Source organism: Ascaphus truei, chromosome 1 (genome assembly GCF_040206685.1).
Source record: "Ascaphus truei isolate aAscTru1 chromosome 1, aAscTru1.hap1, whole genome shotgun sequence".
NCBI classification, from domain to species: domain Eukaryota; kingdom Metazoa; phylum Chordata; class Amphibia; order Anura; family Ascaphidae; genus Ascaphus; species Ascaphus truei.
In genome coordinates this window covers 327,734,165-327,755,613 of record NC_134483.1, presented here as the reverse complement: position 1 = coordinate 327,755,613, position 21,449 = coordinate 327,734,165, and positions in this window count along the sequence as shown.

Below are 21,449 nucleotides of genomic sequence, written 5' to 3'. Positions count from 1 at the left end.
AAGGTACTTTTGCAGACTTAGCCAAATGAATAGAACAATTGAACCTGTGTGGGGAAGGGCTTCTCCCCACTGTGTTCAGCAGCCTCCCAGGCTCTGGAGAAGAGACAAGAGCAAACAGGAAATCAGTCTTACATACCTGATTTCTAATTAGCATGACAGGTGACAGAAATCCCTCAGTTCCAGCGCTTGCCAAACTGTGGGATGGAGTGCATGTATTATAAGGCTGCACTCCCAGGCCAGACAGGATAGAAACTGTTCAGTATCCTGGGAGCCCTATATATGGAATTTATTACCATCCCCTGGTTTCTGTCACATATCCTCCCCCCCAGCTCAGACCCTGAGGGATGAGCGACCATGGATATTAGGGAGTGCATCCTTGACAACCCGTCAGCATTGCCATGTTTGTGCCCTGACCTGTGTTCCACAGAAAATTTAAAGGGTTGTAGGCTTAGGAACCACCTGGTCACTCTAGCATTCTTTTCCCTGTTTTGACACATCCAGGTAAGGGGTGCATGATCTGTGACCAACTGGAATTTTCTCCCCAACAGGTAGAATTTGAGCGTCTCTACAGCCCACTTTATTGCGAGACACTCTTTCTCTACTATGGAGTAATTTTTCTCCTGGGGATTTAGTTTCCTACTTAAATAAAGGATGGGGTGTTCCTCACCTTGAGACTCCTGGGAGAGTACCGCCCCCAGCCCTACCTCCGATGCGTCGGTTTGGACTACGAACTCTTTGGAGAAGTCAGGTGTGACCAACACTGGTTGGGCACAGAGAGCTTCTTTCAGACTTCTAAAGGCCTGTTCGGTTTCGGGGGACCACTTTACCATAAGCGGTCCTCTTGCTTTTGTGAGGTCGGTTAGTGGGGTTGCCTTAGTCGCAAAATTGGGAATAAACCTTCTATAGTACCCAATTAACCCCAAAAAGGTCCTTACTTGTTTTTTTGTAACTGGCCTTGGCCAACCTTGTATCGCCTCCACTTTGAGTGTTTGGGGTTTGAGTAAACCTCTGCCAATAGAATACCCCAGATACTTGGCCTCCTCCAGACCAATGGTGCATTTAGCGGGGTTAGCAGTTAGTCCAGCAGACCGAACTGCGTCGAGCACAGCTTGGACCTTTGGAAGGTGGGATTGCCAATCTTCACTATGGATTACCACATCATCCAGGTAGGCAGCAGCATACCGAGCATGTGGTTTTAAAATTTTATCCATCATTCTTTGGAATGTGGCAGGAGCTCCATGTAAGCCAAAAGGCAGCACCCTATACTGAAAGAGGCCGTCTGGGGTTGAGAAGGCTGTCTTTTCTTTTGCCCTTTCTGTGAGGGGAACCTGCCAGTACCCTTTTGTTAGGTCTAGGGTTGTGAGATATCGGGCTTTGCCCAGTCTCTCTACAAGTTCATCTACCCTGGGCATAGGGTAAGTATCAAATTTTGACACCGCGTTTAGTTTCCGGTAGTCATTACAAAACCTTGTTGTACCATCTGGCTTTGGGACTAAGACTATAGGGCTGTTCCACCCACTTTGGGATTCCTCAATTACGCCTAGTTTTAGCATTTTTTTAACCTCTAAACTTATAGCCTCTCTTTTGGCCTCTGGGATTCGGTACGGTTTAAGGTTAACTCGGACCCCCGGTTCAGAGACTAGGTCATGTTCAATTACGCTAGTTCTACCTGGCTGTGTAGAGAAGATTTCTTTGTTTCTTCTCACTAAATTCTGAACCTCTTGTTTCTGATGAACGGACAGGGTTTCAGCTATGCTAACCTCTGGGTCAGTTTCGTGACTCTCTGACGGACCTGGGGTTACTAGGGTTGACAAGACTTCTCTATCTTTCCAGGGCTTGAGTAGGTTTATATGGTAAATTTGCTCAGGTTTCCTCCTACCTGGCTGTCTTACCTTATAATTTACTTCTCCCACTCTTTCCAAGACCTCATATGGCCCATGCCATTTAGCAAGGAATTTACTTTCCACGGTGGGAACCAGAACTAGTACCCTATCACCTGGAAAAAAAATTCTGACCCTAGCACCCTTATTATACATATTCCTCTGTGCTTCTTGAGCTTTCTCCATGTGTTCCCTCACTATGGGTAGGACTGCAGCAATGCGGTCCTGCATCTGGGCAACATGCTCTATTACACTTCTGTAAGGGGTAACCTCGTGTTCCCAAGTCTCTTTGGCTATATCCAGTAAGCCCCTTGGGTGTCGGCCATACAATAGTTCAAACGGGGAGAAGCCTGTGGAAGATTGGGGAACTTCCCTAATGGCAAATAACAGGTACGGTAACAAACAATCCCAGTTTTTCCCATCTTTATCGACCGCCCGCCGTAACATGCTCTTTAAGGTTTTATTGAACCTTTCCACTAAACCATCTGTTTGTGGATGATAGACTGAGGTTCTGAGATGCTTGATTTTTAGGAGTTTACATAACTCTTTTGTTACTTGGGACATAAATGGTGTTCCCTGGTCAGATAGAATCTCTTTAGGAATTCCAACCCGGGAAAACAGAACTACCAACTCTTTTGCTATATTTTTGGCAGAGGTGCTACGTAGGGGAACTGCCTCCGGATATCGGGTGGCATAATCTAATATTACCAATATATGCTGATGTCCCCTAGCAGACTTTATTAGGGGTCCTACTAGATCCATAGCAATCTGGTCAAATGGTACCTCTATTATGGGAAGGGGTACCAATGGGCTGCGGTACGCCTTGAACGGGGCGGTGATCTGACATGCTGGGCATGAGGAACAATAATTCGTAATTTCTGCCAGAACCCCAGGTCAATAGAAGCTTCGGAGAACCTTTTCTTTTGTCTTTTCCACCCCTAGGTGTCCCCCCAATGGATGACTATGTGCGAGGTGTAATACTACGTTACGGAATGTCCGTGGTACCAACAATTGTTTAGTTGTAACTGATTTCCTTTTATCAACCCGATATACTAGGTCGTTCTCTACCTCGAAGTAGGGATAAGCAAGCGACCTATCTGGTTGGCCAGGAGTACTATTCAGGTCCCGTATATTTCCCCTTGCTACCGCTAATGTGGGGTCCTCCCACTGGGCCTTCTTAAAACTCCCAGGACTGACCTCTAGGTCAGCGAGGGTCTTATCCGGTTCTGGGGTGGTAAGTGTCTGATCAACATCCTGATTTGGGGTATTCCCTACCAAAGTAGTGATGGGGAAGGGAATTTTACAGCACTCCTCCTTTCCCCCCCTCTTATTTGGGCCCTCGTCAACCTCCATTTCTGAAAACGGGAAAGGATTTATTTCTTCTAATACTTCGTTATGGTCCGCTATTGAACTCTGGGCGCTATTCTGAGCGGGGGACCACATTTTTAGAAAATGGGGAAAGTCGGTCCCTATTAACACATCATGTGCCAGTTTGGGTACAATACCCACCTTGAAATCTAAAGAACCAAACTCTGTTTCAAAAAAAACATCAACAGTGGAATATTCATGATTATCCCCATGTATACAACAAATTGCCATTCTTTGTGACCTGTTTCCCTGTTTCTTCTTAATGGGCAAGAGGTATTCGGACACTAGTGTGACCATGCTCCCAGAGTCCAGAAGTGCCCGAACCCTCTTACCATTAACCTTTACAAATGCCCACAGATGGTTATTCAAGGGGTCCTCTGGGCTAGGGCGCATACATTGGGACAACAGCGAATAAGGTTCCACGCTGTTGCATTGCATGGGCTCATTATTTAGTGGGCAGATTTTTGCTGTGTGGCCCCTCTCATGACAATTTACACATTTAGGTACATAGTCTGTGTCCCACTTAGAGCCTTTTCCCGGCTCCCCGAGTTGGCTATTGCCCTTAGTGTGCGAACCACTGTTGCTGGTGCTGCGTGAAGGTGGTCGCCGCTCTTCAGCTCCCCTTAACTCCGGTACCCTTTTACCGTCTCTGGAAGAGTCCTGGAAACTCGGGTAGTGGGGTTGCTCCACGACTGTGGGTTGCGGGTGCTCTTCTGCTGCATTGTACCTTTCTACGAGGGCCACAAGCTCATCCGCATTGTGGGGGTCACTCCGACTGACCCAACGGCGTAAGGCAGAGGGAAGTTTCCTCAAGAACTGGTCCATGACCAACCGTTCCACGATGTGGCTTGCTGAGTTGATCTCGGGTTGTAGCCACTTCCGGGCGAGGTGGATGAGGTCATACATCTGGCTTCGGGTGGCTTTATCCATCGTGAAGGACCATGCATGAAACCTTTGGGCGCGAACAGCCGTGGTTACGCCGAGGCGGGCGAGGATCTCGAACTTAAATTTTGCATAGACGTTAGCTTCGGCTGGCTCTAGATCAAAGTAAGCCTTCTGGGGTTCGCCGCTTAGGAAGGGTGCGATTAGACCAGCCCACTCAGCTTCTGGCCATCCCTCTCTCTGTGCCGTGCGTTCAAACGTGAGAAGATAGGCTTCCACATCATCCGAGGGTCCCATCTTCTGAAGGTAGTGGCTTGCCCTGGTCATTTTCGGAACTGGGGCTGCCGCTGCCAGTGGAAGGTTACTGATAGTCCCCCTCAGGATCTCGAGTTCCTGCTGTAAGCCCTGAGCGAACCGCTGTTGCTCCTCTCTCAGCAAGCGGTTTGTCTCTTGCTGGTTTGCATTAGTCTCTTGCTGGGCTATTAACAGCTGTCGCTGGGTTTCACTCGCCTGTTGCTGGGCTTCATTCGCGTCTTTCTGGACAGCGACATTGCGTACCAGCGCACTCACCACGTCTTCCATCTTGTTTGGAGAGAGAGAAAAAAACTTTTTTTTTTTTTTTTTCCTTTAAAGTTCTTTAACCCCCAGACCTTTTAGTGTTCTGCCCGCATTCTCCACCATATGTGACGAACAGCTTACTCCGGGGCTCCGCCGCTTGTCCGGGACGGTTAGAACACGGTCTTTTGGGGTAGGTTAAATGAGGAGGCGTCACGTACTGTTCCTTTAAACAGGCTGTGCCTGGTTTATTCAGTCCCAGGCACTGAGACTGCCACAGTGCATACAACAAAACACATCAAAACAAAAGCTGCTCACCTGAGCGATAACTTAACTTAGATTTCCCTAACTCAGGGTGGAAGTGGCTTTTCCACTTTCCAACAACAAAACAAGGTACTTTTGCAGACTTAGCCAAATGAATAGAACAATTGAACCTGTGTGGGGAAGGGCTTCTCCCCACTGTGTTCAGCATCCTCCCAGGCTCTGGAGAAGAGACAAGAGCAAACAGGAAATCAGTCTTACATACCTGATTTCTAATTAGCATGACAGGTGACAGAAATCCCTCAGTTCCAGCGCTTGCCAAACTGTGGGATGGAGTGCATGTATTATAAGGCTGCACTCCCAGGCCAGACAGGATAGAAACTGTTCAGTATCCTGGGAGCCCTATATATGGAATTTATTACCATCCCCTGGTTTCTGTCACAATATATATATAGATATTATTAAGGTTATGGTGGGTAAAAAAAGTGACAAAACCCCTCCACAGTAAAGCATATAGCATGTAATGGGGACTGGTTAGACCACAGGGGCCAATGTGAGATTGGTTGGGTCAGCCAGGCCAGAAAGTCCGTTACATATATATCTACATATATAGCAACTGTAAATATTCCTGTATATTCATTTGCATGTCTTAGACAGGTCTGCAACCCTGTCTTTCACCATTATCACCTTGCACACAGCACTTCCACTGCAGCAAGGGATTCTGGGAAATGACATGCAAATGAGCACACAGTGCCTGCCACCTTATGTCTCAAGCTTACATTACATGAGCAATCCTTAAGCCAGGCCTGCACAACATGCGGCCCGCCTGGCCTCTCTGTGCGGCCCGTCTGACTTCTCTGTGCGGCCCGCGATGACTCCGGCCGGGCGCCAGTTAATTAATTAAATAAAATTAAAAAAAGGTTTAAAAAAATGGCGGCGATTCATCTCCCCCCCCCCCTCCTCCCTCCGTCCCCGCCCGTTTTGCGGTGCACGGGGTCAGCAGCAGCAGGAGGAGGATGCGGCAGCCGTGAGTATTTTTTTTTTTCAATAGCAGGATGCCGGGGGGCGGGTTGGAGATCAGAGCATGCCGGGGGCGGGGCTTAGTACCGGGGAGAGGATGTGCTGATCTAAGAGGTGTGTGTGTGTGTGTGTGTGTGTGTGTGTGTGTGTGTGTGTGTGTGTGTGTGTGTGTGTGTGTGTGTGTGTGTGTGTGTGAAAAACGGGGGCTGCTGACATGTGAAAAACAGGCTGGTGGGCTGCTGACATGTGAGGGGGGGTGAGCTGCTGACATGTGAGGGGGGGTGGGCTGCTGACATGTGAGGGGGGGTGAGCTGCTGACATGTGAGGGGGGGTGGGCTTCTGACATGTGAGGGGGGGTGGGCTGCTGACATGTGAGGGGGGGTGGGCTGCTGACATGTGAGGGGGGGTGGGCTGCTGACATGTGAGGGGGGGTGGGCTGCTGACATGTGAGGGGCCGGTGGGCTGCTGACATGTGAGGGGGGGTTGGCTGCTGACATGTGAGGGGGGGGGCTGCTGACATGTGAGGGGGGGCTGCTGACATGTGAGGGGGGCTGCTGACATGTGAGGGGGGGGGCTGCTGACATGTGAGGGGGGCTGCTGACATGTGAGGGGGGGGCTGCTGACATGTGAGGGTGGGCTGCTGACATGTGAGCGGGGCGGGCTGCTGACATGTGATGGGGGGTGGGCTGCTGACATGTGAGAGGGGGCTGCTGACATGTGAGGGGGGGCTGCTGACATGTAAGGGGGGCAGGCTGCTGACATGTGAGGGGGGGGGGCTGCTGATATGTGAGGGGGGGCTGCTGACATGTGAGGGGGGGCTGCTGACATGTGAGGGGGGGGCTGCTGACATGTGAGGTGCAGAGGGGGAGTGATGTGAGGTGCAGGGGGGGAGAGTGATGTGAGTTGCAGGGGATTGGGAGAGAGTGTCATATTGAGAGGAGAGGGAAAGAGTGTCATATTGAGAGGAGGGGGAGAGTGAAATATTGAGAGGAGGGGGAGAGTGTCATATTGAGAGGAGGGGGAGAGTGTCATATTGAGAGGAGGGGGAGAGTGTGTCATATTGAGGGGAGGGGGAGAGAGTGTCATATTGAGGGGAGGGGGAGAGTGTGTCATATTGAGAGGAGGGGGAGAGTGTCTCATATTGAGAGGAGGGGGAGAGTGTCATATTGAGGGGAGGGGGAGAGAGTGTCATATTGAGGGGAGGGGGAGAGAGTGTCATATTGAGGGAAGGGGGAGAGAGTGTCATATTGAGGGGAGGTGGAGAGAGTGTCATATTGAGGGGAGGGGGAGAGACTGTCATATTGAGGGGAGGGGGAGAGAGTGTCATATTGAGGGGAGGGGAGAGAGTGTCATATTGAGGGGAGGGGGAGAGTGTCATATTGAGGGGTGTGACGTTCGTGAGGATTTGGCCCGGGATTAAAGGGGTTACACCCCAATTGGCCACCCTCTAACCTCACCAGGGAGACAAGGGGTTAACTGGGCTGAGGTCCAGAAATGTGATTCAACCCTTGTTATAACATGAAAATGTATATTCCCCTGCTCCCATGTATTATTGTTATATCAGTGTCTGCATAACACACACACTGGGGCTTAAGGGGTTAATATTAGATGGAGTGCTGAATAACAGGAGCGGTTCCATTAAGACTGCTAATTTAGGAACGGAGTGAGCCAGCACCCTGATTGTTGGTGTGCAGCCTCAGGGTAACCCCCCAAGAACACACCTATTAAAAATATAACTTTGTCATAAGGGAAACATATCTTTTTGATAAAGTGCCTTTCTGTTGCAGTTAAAATGTACAGGCAGGATGCTATGGTTTCTGCCTGCCTTTGTAATGCATTAAGGAACAAATGTTATGCATACCAGAACCAAATGTTTTGACACCTATGAGCTGGGTCACTTGCCTATGCAAGCAGAACAGCTTGCTAGAATTTACATAGCCTGGTGATCAAAGGCTAATTACCTAATTGTTTATGCGGGACCCAGGAACTGGAGTGGGTTGTGAGCGTTAAAACTCACACTTACAAACAAAAGGTATCCTGCAAGAGGAAACATAACAGAGGGGACAAATGCCCCCCCCCCCCCCCCAGGGGTCCCTGCTTCAAAGGGTTTATTGATGGGGGCAAGGGTGGGGCTACCCAAGGAGAAAATCAGAATGGGTGACCTTATTAAATATAAGAATATTATGAGATGTCCTTGGCTGAACATGCTAAGAGTTACATATGTGTATTCGTGGGAGTTACCCGCAACTAACGGTTACAAACACCTGATGTTTAGCCGGTTCGAACAGACAGATATTAATATCTCTCTTAATTTTAATATTACACTGTAGTATTTAGTCTCTTTGGGAGCGTCAGGCGTGACGGAATGTATTAATATGACTCGCATGCCAGTAAGTACACTAAACTGAAGTTATAAAGTTATGAAGATATTTAGATAGGAAAAGCAGTTTTTAAACGTCGTGGGGTAGGAGGAGTTTTACTCTGAGGAAAACTGTCAACTTCACCACTGATTTATGAGAGGGGCTGGGTTTAGGTTGGTTCAAAGGGAAATAATTGTATAAGAATCAGGCTCAGCCTATGGCTATTGTCCTTCATGTCGTCATGCAAAAGTCTTCATGCAAATGGCTTCATGTCTGAATGTCCTGCATGTGTCTTCATGACCTGCCTGTCTTGCTGTGATGTCAGCTGAAATATGGAAGAAATGGCCCATTCTGTATCCTGATGGCTTTCTTGTCCTAATCTTTAAGTAAGTGTCTATATTTTGCCTGTTATTTGTACATTTTGTGTGTTCACCTTTATCAAGGAATAAATTATATTTTATCATATCTAAGTCTCGTCCCAGTTCAGACCCAGTTATATATATATATTTTGGTGTAAATTACAGCCTGCCATAAAGTCACCGTGACAGGCTTGTAATTAACTGGTGGCAGCGGTGGGATTGAACTGGACCTGTATTACTAGTGTTCTGCGGGATACTGTAATATAGTGGGAACTTGATGGTAATTGCAAGTTCCTGGGACTAAAGATATTGAACACACAGTGTACAACATATAACACAAGATATGGCAGCGGTGCGCAAACTGGGGGGCGCGCCCCCCTGGGGGGGCGCAAGATTGTTTAGGGGGGGCGCAGGAAGCAGCGGCGATTTTGCCAGGAGCAGAGGGAAAAAAGCCGTCTGCAGCTGCAATTTTTCTTTTGGCCATTAGGTGGCGCTGTGCTGCGCTGTGCTACAGTACACAGCAGCATCTCGTTGCTTCCTGCTTCCTGCGTGTGTGACATGGGGAGAGGGGGTGAGTGAGACTGGGACATGGGGGGGGGGGGTGAGTGAGACTGGGACATGGGGGTGGGGGTGAGTGAGACTGGGACATGGGGGGGGGAGTGAGACTGGGACATGGGGGGGGTGAGTGAGACTGGGACATGGGGGGGGGGGGTGAGTGAGACTGGGACATGGGGGGGAGTGAGACTGGGACATGGGGGGGGAGTGAGACTGGGACATGGGGGGGAGTGAGACTGGGACATGGGGGGGGGGTGAGTGAGACTGGGACATGGGGGGGGGGTGAGACTGGGACATGGGGGGGGGGGTGAGACTGGGACATGGGGGGGGGGTGAGACTGGGACATGGGGGGGGTGAGACTGGGACATGGGGGAGTGAGACTGGGACATGGGGGAGTGAGACTGGGACATGGGGGAGTGAGACTGGGACATGGGGGAGTGAGACTGGGACATGGGGGAGTGAGACTGGGACATGGGGGAGTGAGACTGGGACATGGGGGGGGTGAGACTGGGACATGGGGGGGGAGTGAGACTGGCACATGGGGGGGGAGTGAGACTGGCACATGGGGGGGAGTGAGACTGGCACATGGGGGGGGAGTGAGACTGGGACATGGGGGGGGAGTGAGACTGGGACATGGGGGGGGGACTGGGACATGGGGGGGAGTGAGACTGGGACATGGGGGGGAGTGAGACTGGGACATGGGGGGGTGGGAGAGTGAGACTGGGACATGGGGGAGTGAGTGTGAGACTGGGACATGGGGGAGTGAGTGTGAGACTGGGACATGGGGGAGTGAGTGTGAGACTGAGGCATGGGGAGGGTGTGAGTGACATGAGGGGGGTGAGAGTGTGAGATGGGGAGGGGGGTGAGAGTGAGTGTGACATGGGGAGGGGGGGTGAAAGAGCTACATGGGGATGGGGATGAGAGAGACATTGGTGGGAGGGAGGGAGACACTGGCAGGAGGGAGAGAGACACACAATGGCTGGAGGGAGAGTGTGAGAGAGACACCGGGTGGAGGGAGAAACAATAGCTGGTTGGAGAGTGCAAGAGAGACACTGGGGGGAGGGAGAGGCAATGGCTGGAAGGAGAGTGAGAGACAATGGAGGGAGGGGGACACTAGGGGGAGGGAGAAAGAAAGAGAGACACACAGGGGGAGGGAAAGAGAGTGGGGGGAGACACTGAGGGGAGGGATAGAGAGGGACTGGAGGGGGAGTGAGAAATACAGGGAGTTGGAGAGACTGGAAGAGGAGTGTGAGACTGGAAGAGGGGAGAGAGTGAGAGACAATGGGGGGAGGGAGAGAGTGAGAGACAATGGGGGGAGGGAGAAAGAGACACACACTGGGGGGAGGGAAAGAGAGTGGGGGGGGGAGGGGGAGACACTGAGGGGAGGAATAGAGAGGGACTGGAGGGGGAGTGAGAAATACAGGGAGAGACTGGAAGAGGTTAGAGAGGTCCTGAGGTGTTCTAATGTGGCGGGAAGAGAGAGATTAATAATACAGCAGAAATGGGAACGCTATTAGACAAATATTATAATATTTATTTTTAAGTTATGTAATTTGTGCTATAAATACTTTTTTTGTAGACGCGTGGCGGGGGCGTTACAAAGCTGGTTCGCCCTCAATGGCTGAACCAGCTCACGTGCGCTGACGTCATGTGATTTTGATTACATCAGGCAGGGGGGGGCCCGAGAAATTTCATGGATGAAAAGGGGGGCTCGGCATAAAAAGTTTGCTCACCCCTGAGATATGGCACCTCCTCACTGTTCCCCTACTTGTGAGAAGCATTGCCTCCAGAACCAAAGTGCCGGCCATCCGTCTGACTGGAGCCGGGCACCGAGACTGGAGGAGTGCATCAAGTCGGCGCGGGGACCAGCAGCCAACAAGGCTGAGAGAGAGACAGCAATGGGTGAGCATGAAACCCGTCAGGCTGAGCAAAGATCCACAGCTGCAGCTGCTGTAACCATCACACCGCCCGGAGAGCAGGGAATGGACCCAGCTCCGGGACGGCAGAGACTTGTGGAGGGAGCGGGTGATCGGGTGATCGAGAGTTTTACAGCCGGAGAGGTAACGGCCGCTGCGGCGGCCAGCCCATTTTCCCTGGAAGAGCTTTCACTGTTGTCTGCGTGGGGAGGGATGTGGTCCCAGGTGTAGCGGAACGAGCTCCTGGGGCTGGCGTTGTCCCGACCCACTTACCCCCTCCCAGAGCCTGGTGCTCAAGCAACTCCGCTCTGGACTCCGTTGCCCCTTGCTGGGGTTAGTCCACCGGTGGCGGAGAAGCACCGGCAGCCACTGCGGCACTGCCAACAAATGGGCCACAATAATGCTCAGTGCCCTGACCGTGCGCGGTCAGGCTAAGAAGCCTCTCAGGGCCAGCGCTCACGAGCTGCGGAAAAGATGACCCAGTTAGCGGCATCCTCTGATGGCTCCCGCCCAGCCAGGGCGACAACCCTCCTCGGGACGTCTCCTGGAGAACCTGGACGGGCTGCATCAGCAACAGCGGCGGAGAGCAGCGGCCATCCACCTGATCCCGGTGGAGAACCGGCGGCGGCAGAGAAGAAGCCGCCACTCCGGCATCCTGCCGGCGGCAATTTTATTTGGGGGGAGGATTGGGGTGTGCGGGAGGTGGGTGTTTCACATGGTTTGGCGGAGTCGGCGATTCCCAGCGATGACCGGAGCCCCACAATCCACGCTGGCGACCCTGCATCACTGCCGGGTACTGCTGCGGCAGCTACCCAGGGCTCGCCCATGGCGGCGGCGGCAGCAGAAGAGCCGTGATTCCGACAAAGTGCCGGAGCCCTTTCTGAGTGGGGGGAGGGACTGGGATTGCAGGAGGGGGTTATGTTACCTGGTTTGCATGGAGCTGTGTTTCTCCACAAAGACCTGGGACCCCGGTCCTGCATTGTTTCCCCTGTGCCAACCCCGGGCGCTGCTGCGGCGGCGACCGTTGCTTCCCGGCCCAGATGTTGCCGGCGGCGGCCACTCCAGTCCCCCTGCAATTGGGACCAACGAAGGCGGCGGTCTCTGCGGGGACCAGCGAGGTAAGCCAGACCAAGTCGCAGACTGACCCTGACTTATTTGTTCCTATGACTGTACCCTGTTATTTCACTCTAGGGGTGACTGGGGGGTGGCAGGAGATAGGGGCACCAGGGGAGGGGAAGGACGGGCAGCTTGTAGGGCAGTTAGAATTCCCCATTACCCTGGCGGAGCAGCAAGGGGACTCTCGGTTAAGAGCCCCACTGTTGCAGCCTGGCTATGGGCCGGAGGTAACAGGGGTTGTGGCTAAGTTAGACCACCCCCAGATTTCAGGGGTAGTGGCAAAGTTAGACCACCCCCAGATTACCTGCCGGCCAGAAGCTAAGGTGGGTGCATCTGCACCAGCAACCCCGAGCTCATCCCCGGCAATGGGGAGACAGTGTCAGGGAGATGGCCTCACTCAGGTGTCCCTAGGATCCAGGCTAGGATTAGCTGGGGAGAAGCGGAGTGAGGGGAGGCTGCAGGTAGGTAGCCAGCCTCAGATCTCAGTGGGAGAAGGGCTAGTGGTAGCCGGGGAGGTACAGCAGCAGGTATTGCAGCGAGAATTTCCCATTACCCTGGAAGAGCCTCAGGGGGTGTCTCAGATCAGCAATCCCCTGTTGCAGCCTGGCTATGGGCTGGGGGTATCCGGGGCAGTGGCAGACTTGTGCCACCCCAGGGATACCTGCCAGCCAAGAGCTAAGGCGTTTGCATCTGGAGAGATGCCCCTGAGCTCATCCCTGGTAAGGGGGAGACAAGGTCAGGGAGGTAGGTGCACTCAGGTAGCTCCAGTGTCTGGGTTAGGATTGCTCAGGGGGGAGGGCTGCAGGGAGGTAAGCAGCAGGAGTCCTCAGCAGGGGCTGAGGTGCTGGGCCTAGGGGAGGCTAGGCAGGGAGACACCGTGGAGCAGGGGGAGATAGGAGGTCAGTGGGGTGTTAGGCAGCTGGCAGAAGCTAGGGATGGGCTAGGTACGCAGAAGGTCCCTTGTTCTGACTGGCCAGGAGTGACCCCTCTGACAGATTCCCCAGGGTTCCCAAAGGAGGGACTGTGGGTAGATAGGCAGCCAGGGAGGAGAGTCAGGAGTATAGCAGAGCAGCTACAGGTTGGCACAGAGCCAGGGCAGGTAGGGTTCCTACAGAATAGTGACATAGCTCTTTCCCACACTTGGTTGACAGGAAAGCGACGTTCTGTGCTGGATAGCTGGTCTCCTGCAGGTGCAGAAACATGCCAATCTCTGGGCAGTGTGCAGCCTGGTCTGCAACGGGGCCCCTTCACCATGGACTTGGTTCACCAGGCACTGGGTGGGGTGCAGAGGGAGGCAAAGGAGAATGCCCGGCAGCCAAGGTGGAGCCTGGCTCCGCAGGATCTGGACTTTACAATCCACTGTGGCCAGGACAATGTACTGGACATTGACGGAGGACAATTTTGCCAGGCCAACCTTTCAGGACTTATTGGGTGCTTCAAGGGTGCCAGTGGTATCCCAGTGCCAGGGGGAGGCAGCTGGGGTACCAGGCACCCCTTGAGCAGGGGAGGTGTGACGTTCGTGAGGATTTGGCCCGGGATTAAAGGGGTTACACCCCAATTGGCCACCCTCTAACCTCACCAGGGAGACTAGGGATTAACTGGGCTGAGGTCTAAAAATGTGATTCAACCCTTGTTATAACATGAAAATGTATATTCCCCTGCTCCCATGTATTATTGTTATATCAGTGTCTGCATAAAACACACACGGGGGCTTAAGGGGTTAATATTATAAGCAGTACTGAATAACAGGAGCCGTTCCATTAAGACTGCTAATTTAGGAACGGAGTGAGCCAGCACCCTGATTGTTGGTGTGCAGCCTCAGGGTAACCCCCCAAGAACACACCTATTAAAAATATAACTTTGTCATAAGGGAAACATATCTTTTTGATAAAGTGCCTTTCTGTTGCAGTTAAAATGTACAGGCAGGATGCTATGGTTTCTGCCTGCCTTTGTAATGCATTAAGGAACAAATGTTATGCATACCAGAACCAAATGTTTTGACACCTATGAGCTGGGTCACTTGCCTATGCAAGCAGAACAGCTTGCTAGAATTTACATAGCCTGATGATCAAAGGCTAATTACCTAATTGTTTATGCGGGACCCAGGAACTGGAGTGGGTTGTGAGCGTTAAAACTCACACTACAAACAAAAGGTATCCTGCAAGAGGAAACATAACACAGGGGACAAATGTCCCCCCCCCCCCCGAGGGGTCCCTGCTTCAAAGGGTTTATTGATGGGGGCAAGGGTGGGGCTACCCAAGGAGAAAATCAGAATGGGTGACCTTATTAAATATAAGAATATTATGAGATGTCCTTGGCTGAACATGCTAAGAGTTACATATGTGTATTCGTGGGAGTTACCCGCAACTAACGGTTACAAACACCTGATGTTTAGCCGGTTCGAACAGACAGATATTAATATCTCTCTTAATTTTAATATTACACTGTAATATTTAGTCTCTTTGGGAGCGTCAGATGTGACGGAATGTATTAATATGACTCACATGCCAGTAAGTATCACTGAACTGAAGTTATGAAGTTATGAAGATATTTAGATAGGAAAAGCAGTTTTTAAACGTCGTGGGGTAGGAGGAGTTTTACTTTGAGGAAAACTGTCAACTTCACCACTGATTTATGAGAGGGGCTGGGTTTAGGTTGGTTCAAAGGGAAATAATTGTATAAGAACCAGGCTCAGCCTATGGCTATTGTCCTTCATGTCTTCATGCAAATGGCTTCATGTCTGAATGTCCTGCATGTGTCTTCATGACCTGCCTATCTTGCTGTGATGTCAGCTGAAATATGGAAGAAATGGCCCATTCTGTATCCTGATGGCTTTCTTGTTCTAATCTTTAAGTAATTGTCTATATTTTGCCTGTTATTTGTACATTTTGTGTGTTCACCTTTATCAAGGAATAAATTATATTTTATCATATCTAAGTCTCGTCCCAGTTCAGACCCAGTTATATATATATTTTGGTGTAAATTACAGCCTGCCATAAAGTCACCGTGACAAGGGGAGGGGGAGAGTGTCATATTGAGGGGAGGGGGAGAGTGTCATATTGAGGGGAGGGGGAGATTGTCATATTGAGGGGAGGAGGACAGTGTCATATTGAGGGGAGGGGGAGAGAGTCATATTGAGAGGAGGGGGAGAGTGTCATTTAGGGGAGGGGGAGAGAGTGTCATATTGAGGGGAGGGGGAGAGTGTCATATTGAGGGGAGGAGGACAGTGTCATATTGAGGGGAGGGGGAGAGAGTCATATTGAGAGGAGGGGGAGAGTGTCATTTAGGGGAGGGGGAGAGAGTGTCATATTGAGGGGAGGGGGAGAGTGTCATATTGAGGGGAGGGAGAGAGAGTGTCATATTGAGGGGAGGGAGAGAGAGTGTCATATTGAGGGGAGGGGGAGAGTGTCATATTGAGGGGAGGAGGACAGTGTCATATTGAGGGGAGGGGGAGAGAGTCATATTGAGAGGAGGGGGAGAGTGTCATTTAGGGGAGGGGGAGAGAGTGTCATATTGAGGGGAGGGGGAGAGTGTCATATTGAGGGGAGGGAGAGAGAGTGTCATATTGAGGGGAGGGAGAGAGAGTGTCATATTGAGGGGAGGGGGAGAGAGTGTCATATTGAGGGGAGGGGGTGAGGGTGTCATTTAGGGGAGTGGGAGAGAGTGTCATATTGAGGGAAGAGAGACATGGGGGGATGCTGACATAGGATGCTGACTTGGGGGGGCTGCTGACATGGAATGGGCTGGGGGGATGTGGAGGGGGTATTGTGTATTTGATGTGGAGGGGGGTATTGTGTGGGTGAGGGGGAGAGATGGGTGTATGAGAGATAGAGGGGAAGTATCGTAAAGGTTGATAGTGAGGGGTTCTGGGGGAGATATGAGGATGATGGTGATGATGAAGAGAGGTTCAGGAGGAGAGATGATGATGATGATGATGATGATTTAACCGTGCGGCCCAAATTTTTTTTCCTTGCATGAGCAATCCTTAAGCCAATGCATGCTGCTTTAAACATAGCTTTTAAACAAAGGCTGAGATGAGATGCAAAGCCAGTAAACCCACTCACGGACAGACTGTTTCGACCTTGTGGGTCTCTTCAGTGTGAGGTTGGTTGTCCTGGCTTTGCTGGTTTGAGACTAGAGTAGGTCTTCACCACACATTATTAAGGTTATGGTGGGTAAAAGAAGTGACAAAAACCCTCCACATTAAAGCATATAGCAACTGTAAATATTACTGTATGCTCATTTGCATGTCTTAGACAGGTCTGCAACCCTGCCTTTCACCATTATCACACAGCACTTCCAATGCAGCAAGGGATTCTGTGAAATGACATGCAAAAGAGCACACAGTGCCACCTTTTGTCTCAAGCTCACATTACATGAGCAATCCTTAAACCAATGCATGCTGCTTTAAACACAGCTTTTAAACAAAGGCTGAGATGAGATGGAAAGCCAGTAAACCCACTCACAGACAGACTGTTTCGACCTTGTGGGTCTCTTCAGTGTGAGGTTGGTTGTCCTGGCTTAATCCCTTGCTGCAGTGGAAGTGCTGTGTGCTGGGTGATAATGGTGAAAGGCAGGGTTGCAGACCTGTCTAAGACATGCAAATGAGCATACAGTAATATTTACAGTTGCTATATATGTAGATATATATGTAACGGACTTTCTGGCCTGGCTGACCCACCCAATCTCACATTGGCCCCTGTGGTCTAACCAGTCCCCATTACATGGTCGTGTCTGGTGGTGCACCTGTTGGCAACAGGACTCCTGAGTCTCCCGTAGGATGGTGTATGGGGAATGTCAACCCAGACAGGCAGCTGAGGTAGTGTGCTAGAGTCCTACCTACATACAGTGCAGCGCCTCCACCTCATCAGGATCTCTGCGTCCTACAAGGGGATGGTTCTGATGAGGAACTCCTTCTTTGTGGTGCCTTCTGCTGGAGAGTAACTTCAGTCTCACACAGTGCAGTTGACATAGAACTGGGCATCTTTATTGCAGTTGGTATGGGCAAACTGCCCCTCACAGCTAGCAGCTTAGCCGATCATGGTCTGTACTTTCCGTTCCGAAAGTCTGCCCTCCCAATGGAGTTGGATCACCTCTCCCCTCAGGGAGATCACCACCTGTGCCAGGTCCCTGGACACAGTGTAGGCCCGGCCAGCCTTGCTGCTGCTGGCCCCTGAGTTAGAACTGTGTCACTAGTTAACTCACTAGTGAACACTGCAGCCTTCTGCTCTGAACTCAGTCTTGTAGAATAAACTTCACACTAACTTTGGGCAGTGCTGTGCCTTATATACCTCAGGAACAGACACATCTCTGATGTCACTAACGGTGGACTCAGAGCATGTTACCACTCCCCTTGAATACATATGACACCTCACCAGGGTGTGAGGGCAAACCTCCATGATTGATGCTGGCAATCCTGTAACTTACCAGGCTTACTGCCAGCATGAGAGAAAACTGTATGCCATTTTACAGCATGGCTAATTCTCCCCCTGGTGAATCCCAACGACCCATCTGGGACCTAAATTTGGTGTACTTTCGTCCAGGAAGCACTGCAAAACATAACACACAATTATGCACAACAAATTTATATCATACAGTTTTCATGATATAATGACCCTACGATGCTCACTGACCAGCACATGGCACTGTACCTAAGCAGACCCCACTATCCTATCTACCTAATAATAGTGCCTAGGGTCTGGCTTCTTTACTTCCCGGCCAGTCATGTCTGTTACAGTCACGCTGTACTCCCGGAGTAACCCACTCTCTGGTCTATACACCACTTTGTGCATATATACACTGCGCCCTATGCTCCATACCCTCATGAGCTGGGAAATTCTTTCTTCTGCCCGGCGCCCAGTGCATCCACCACCTTTGTTGACCACATACGCCTCTATGGTCTCTCTTAACCCTCTGGTCCTCTATTTCTTGCATGAGGGGTTCAGGGACATAGGGGTACTCCAACCCGTGGGAGTTTTTGTAACGGGTCACTATGGCCCTTTCGGCCCGACTTGTCTGAATGAGTCTAGCGCCGCCTGCCTTTCCTGGCAGCACCCATGAGAAGGGTTCGTTTGGCTTTACAGGATCCCTTAACCTACTTGATCCCTTTGGATCCACAGCCCCTGACCTGATGTCATACCATCGCAGTCACAGCTCCTCCAGATGGCCTTCCTCCGTCAATTCCCCTGGAGCCCACCAGTAATCCACCACTCCTTCTTGTCGGAGGATAAACCTGGTGCGGTCGAGCCAGGCCTCATATCCCTCGAACTTGGGCGCCCACCACCTGTGCTCTCCAGCCTCTGCTGGAACCACCACGGGACCCTCACTCTCCTCCAACTCTCCCCCTGAGGATATCCCCGAGGTGCCAGTAGATCTACAGTAGACTGGGACCCCAACCGTTTTGGCCTACTGGTGACATTAACCCGAATACTACTGGGGCATTCACTCGAGACAGACACCTGTCATGTATACCTCCCCCCTCCCGATCCATCATCGGAGGTGAAACATTCGGCGAAGTCCAAGCTTTACCCAGTCCTTTCATCGGAGGTGACTCTGGACTCCCCAGACAACCCCTGGCTCGAGGGTGACCCATAGGAAAAGGTGATGGGGATAGGGACTTTAGCTATGGCCGGGGCTGGGCATAGGGAAGGGCTATCTGCATCCGCGGGGCTACGACCCGCACTTCGCCGCTACCTGGTCCGGTGCCATCGGTTTGGCCCTCCGATTCTCCCGTCTCACTGTTCTCAGGCCTCCGCTGGGCCTGCCAGCTCTTCCCGGATCCAGGCGACCGGGTACCGCTGCTCAGCCGTGAGGACGCCGCCATCTTCCATCCGGCTCCGCTGTGCCCACCGGAAGTGAGGTCATCGATCTCGCAGGACCCGCCGCCATCTTGTGTTGGGTTCCCAACCGGAACCTCTTCTTCCACGACGACATCCGGAAGTGATGGTTCCTCTCATTGCTCCGCTCGGGCCTGGCCTAGGCCTTCCTCCGCCGCTGCCACCGCCGGCACCTGAGAAGGGCAAGGACGTCTCTTACCGCTCCGTCAGCGCGGGATGGTTCCTTCTCCGCCGTTGGCTCTGTCAGTCACCACGGCCGTGGGACTCCGCCTCTCCAGCTGCCTCTGCACAGGCGATACTCGACTCCGCTCAGTTGCGACACAGGTGAGTGCCATTTCTCTTACAGCACCGCTGCAGTGGTCCACCGGTTGGCGCGTCACCACCGGGGTCGGAGTCGCTTGCTCCTCGTCCGAGGAGTCGAGCTCCAACTCAGGGAGTGGCACTTCCGTCGGGGATCGCCGATTAGGTTCGCCGCTCTCACCCTGTGTACACGTCCCTTTTTTTTCTTCTTGCTCCGTAGTTGTCATAAGGAGCAACCCCCATGCTCCGGGGTCCACTGGCTCTACTTTGACCGTTGTCAGAGCTGCAGCTGCCAGCTTAGCTATATCCGCTCCCACCTCCACGGCCAGCCCTGGTACGAAGGGCTGCTCTGGCCACTGATAGTAAATGCCGCATTGAGGGCATCGGGACGTGGTACTGACGGTACCTCCCGGTAGCCGACACTGCATGCATAGGCAGGTCACAGTTTCTTTGCCGGCCGCCCTGAGCACCAGGTAGCCTCCTGGGGCTGAATAGGGTTGGGCAGAGATGTTCGAATCGTCCTCGATCTTGCTGGCCATATTAACCACCGGAGACACTCTTTGTAGTGGTCTTCCCAGTAGATCAGCTCCTCGCAACTGAAGGGAAGGGGCTTGTTTATTAACTCCTCCTTCTTCCAGCTCCACCCTCATCTGACACAGCTGGAAACCGCTCCCCCTGGTTGAAATTAGGGGAGGGTCCCAAAAGTTGATAGGATAACCCAGCACTGGGGCTGAGCTCGTCACTGTCCATGAGGGCGCGGCCACAGCTTTTGCGCCATACCTCCCATCAGGGTGGGGTTTTCCTTTTGGCGCCACTCCCGGCCAACTCTCTGCAAGCTTTGCATTTGCAGCATTCTCTGCATCCGACCCACGTGGTCTCCCAGGGAAGCGGGAACCGCCATTTTGATTTGCATTGCCAATCACTTTAGCAACTGAGGTAGCTTTTGATGTGTTATACGCTGACTGGCAAGCAAATCCATCATTCTCCACACACACTACTACAATGTCCTCCTCACTGTCCTCAGGGGTAGTACCCCGCTGTCCCAGGCAGGACCAAAACGGCATGGCCAGAGCCTTGGCGCCACTCCACAGCAGGCTCGCAAAAGTCGTCTCCGTAGCTTGCTCTTCATTAGGACACACACCAAGTGCGCTCTCCCCATCTGCCTCCGTCCGCCATTTTGGACCTTCCGCACCGCGCGGATCCTCCATTCTTGCGGTCGCCATGTTCATCTTGTTACTCTGTTTGCGGTTATTGTACATGGAGCTCCTCTCTGCGGGGCAGCTGCCATACCGATACAATAAAGATTGCCCGATGCACCACCTTGTGTACCTAATGTAGGTCTGACTCGTGTTGCACTACCTCAGGCTAGGCTCACTCTCTCTGTGTATGCTGTGTCTCTCCTTTCACTCCAATCTGTGCTGACTGTGGTAAGTGGTCTGGAATGGGCTAGAGTACTCTGGCTTCTCCATGCAGTACTGGGGCGTCTACCTCTGTTGGTCAGTCTAGCGCAGACCCTCTCCAGGCTTCCTGACCTCGTTAACAGGCTATCCCTTTAGGCATCCTACCAACTAGCACTACCTCAAGGTGACTAGGACAGCTATAGCCCTGCTCCAGACTCCCACTCCTCTCAGGTCCCCAGGTCGTCCCTGCGGTCTGACAACTCCATCAGCTCCCCTGACTACCCTTGGTTCCGTCCCAACACAGCACTGACTGGCAGCATACACTCTCCTGTTTCCCAGTGTGCCTAGCAAAAGCCTTTCCTGTTGACAGGTATCTCAGCAGCGCCTCCAAATGTAACGGACTTTCTGGCCTGGCTGACCCACCCAATCTCACATTGGCCCCTGTGGTCTAACCAGTCCCCATTATATGGACGTGTCTAGTGGTGCACCTGTTGGCAACAGGACTCCTGAGCCTCCCGCATGATGGTGTATAGGGAATGTCAACCTAGACAGGCAGCTGAGGTAGTGTGCTAGAGTCCTACCTACATACAGTGCAGCGCCTCCACCTCATCAGGATCTCTGCGTCCGCAAGGAGATGGTTC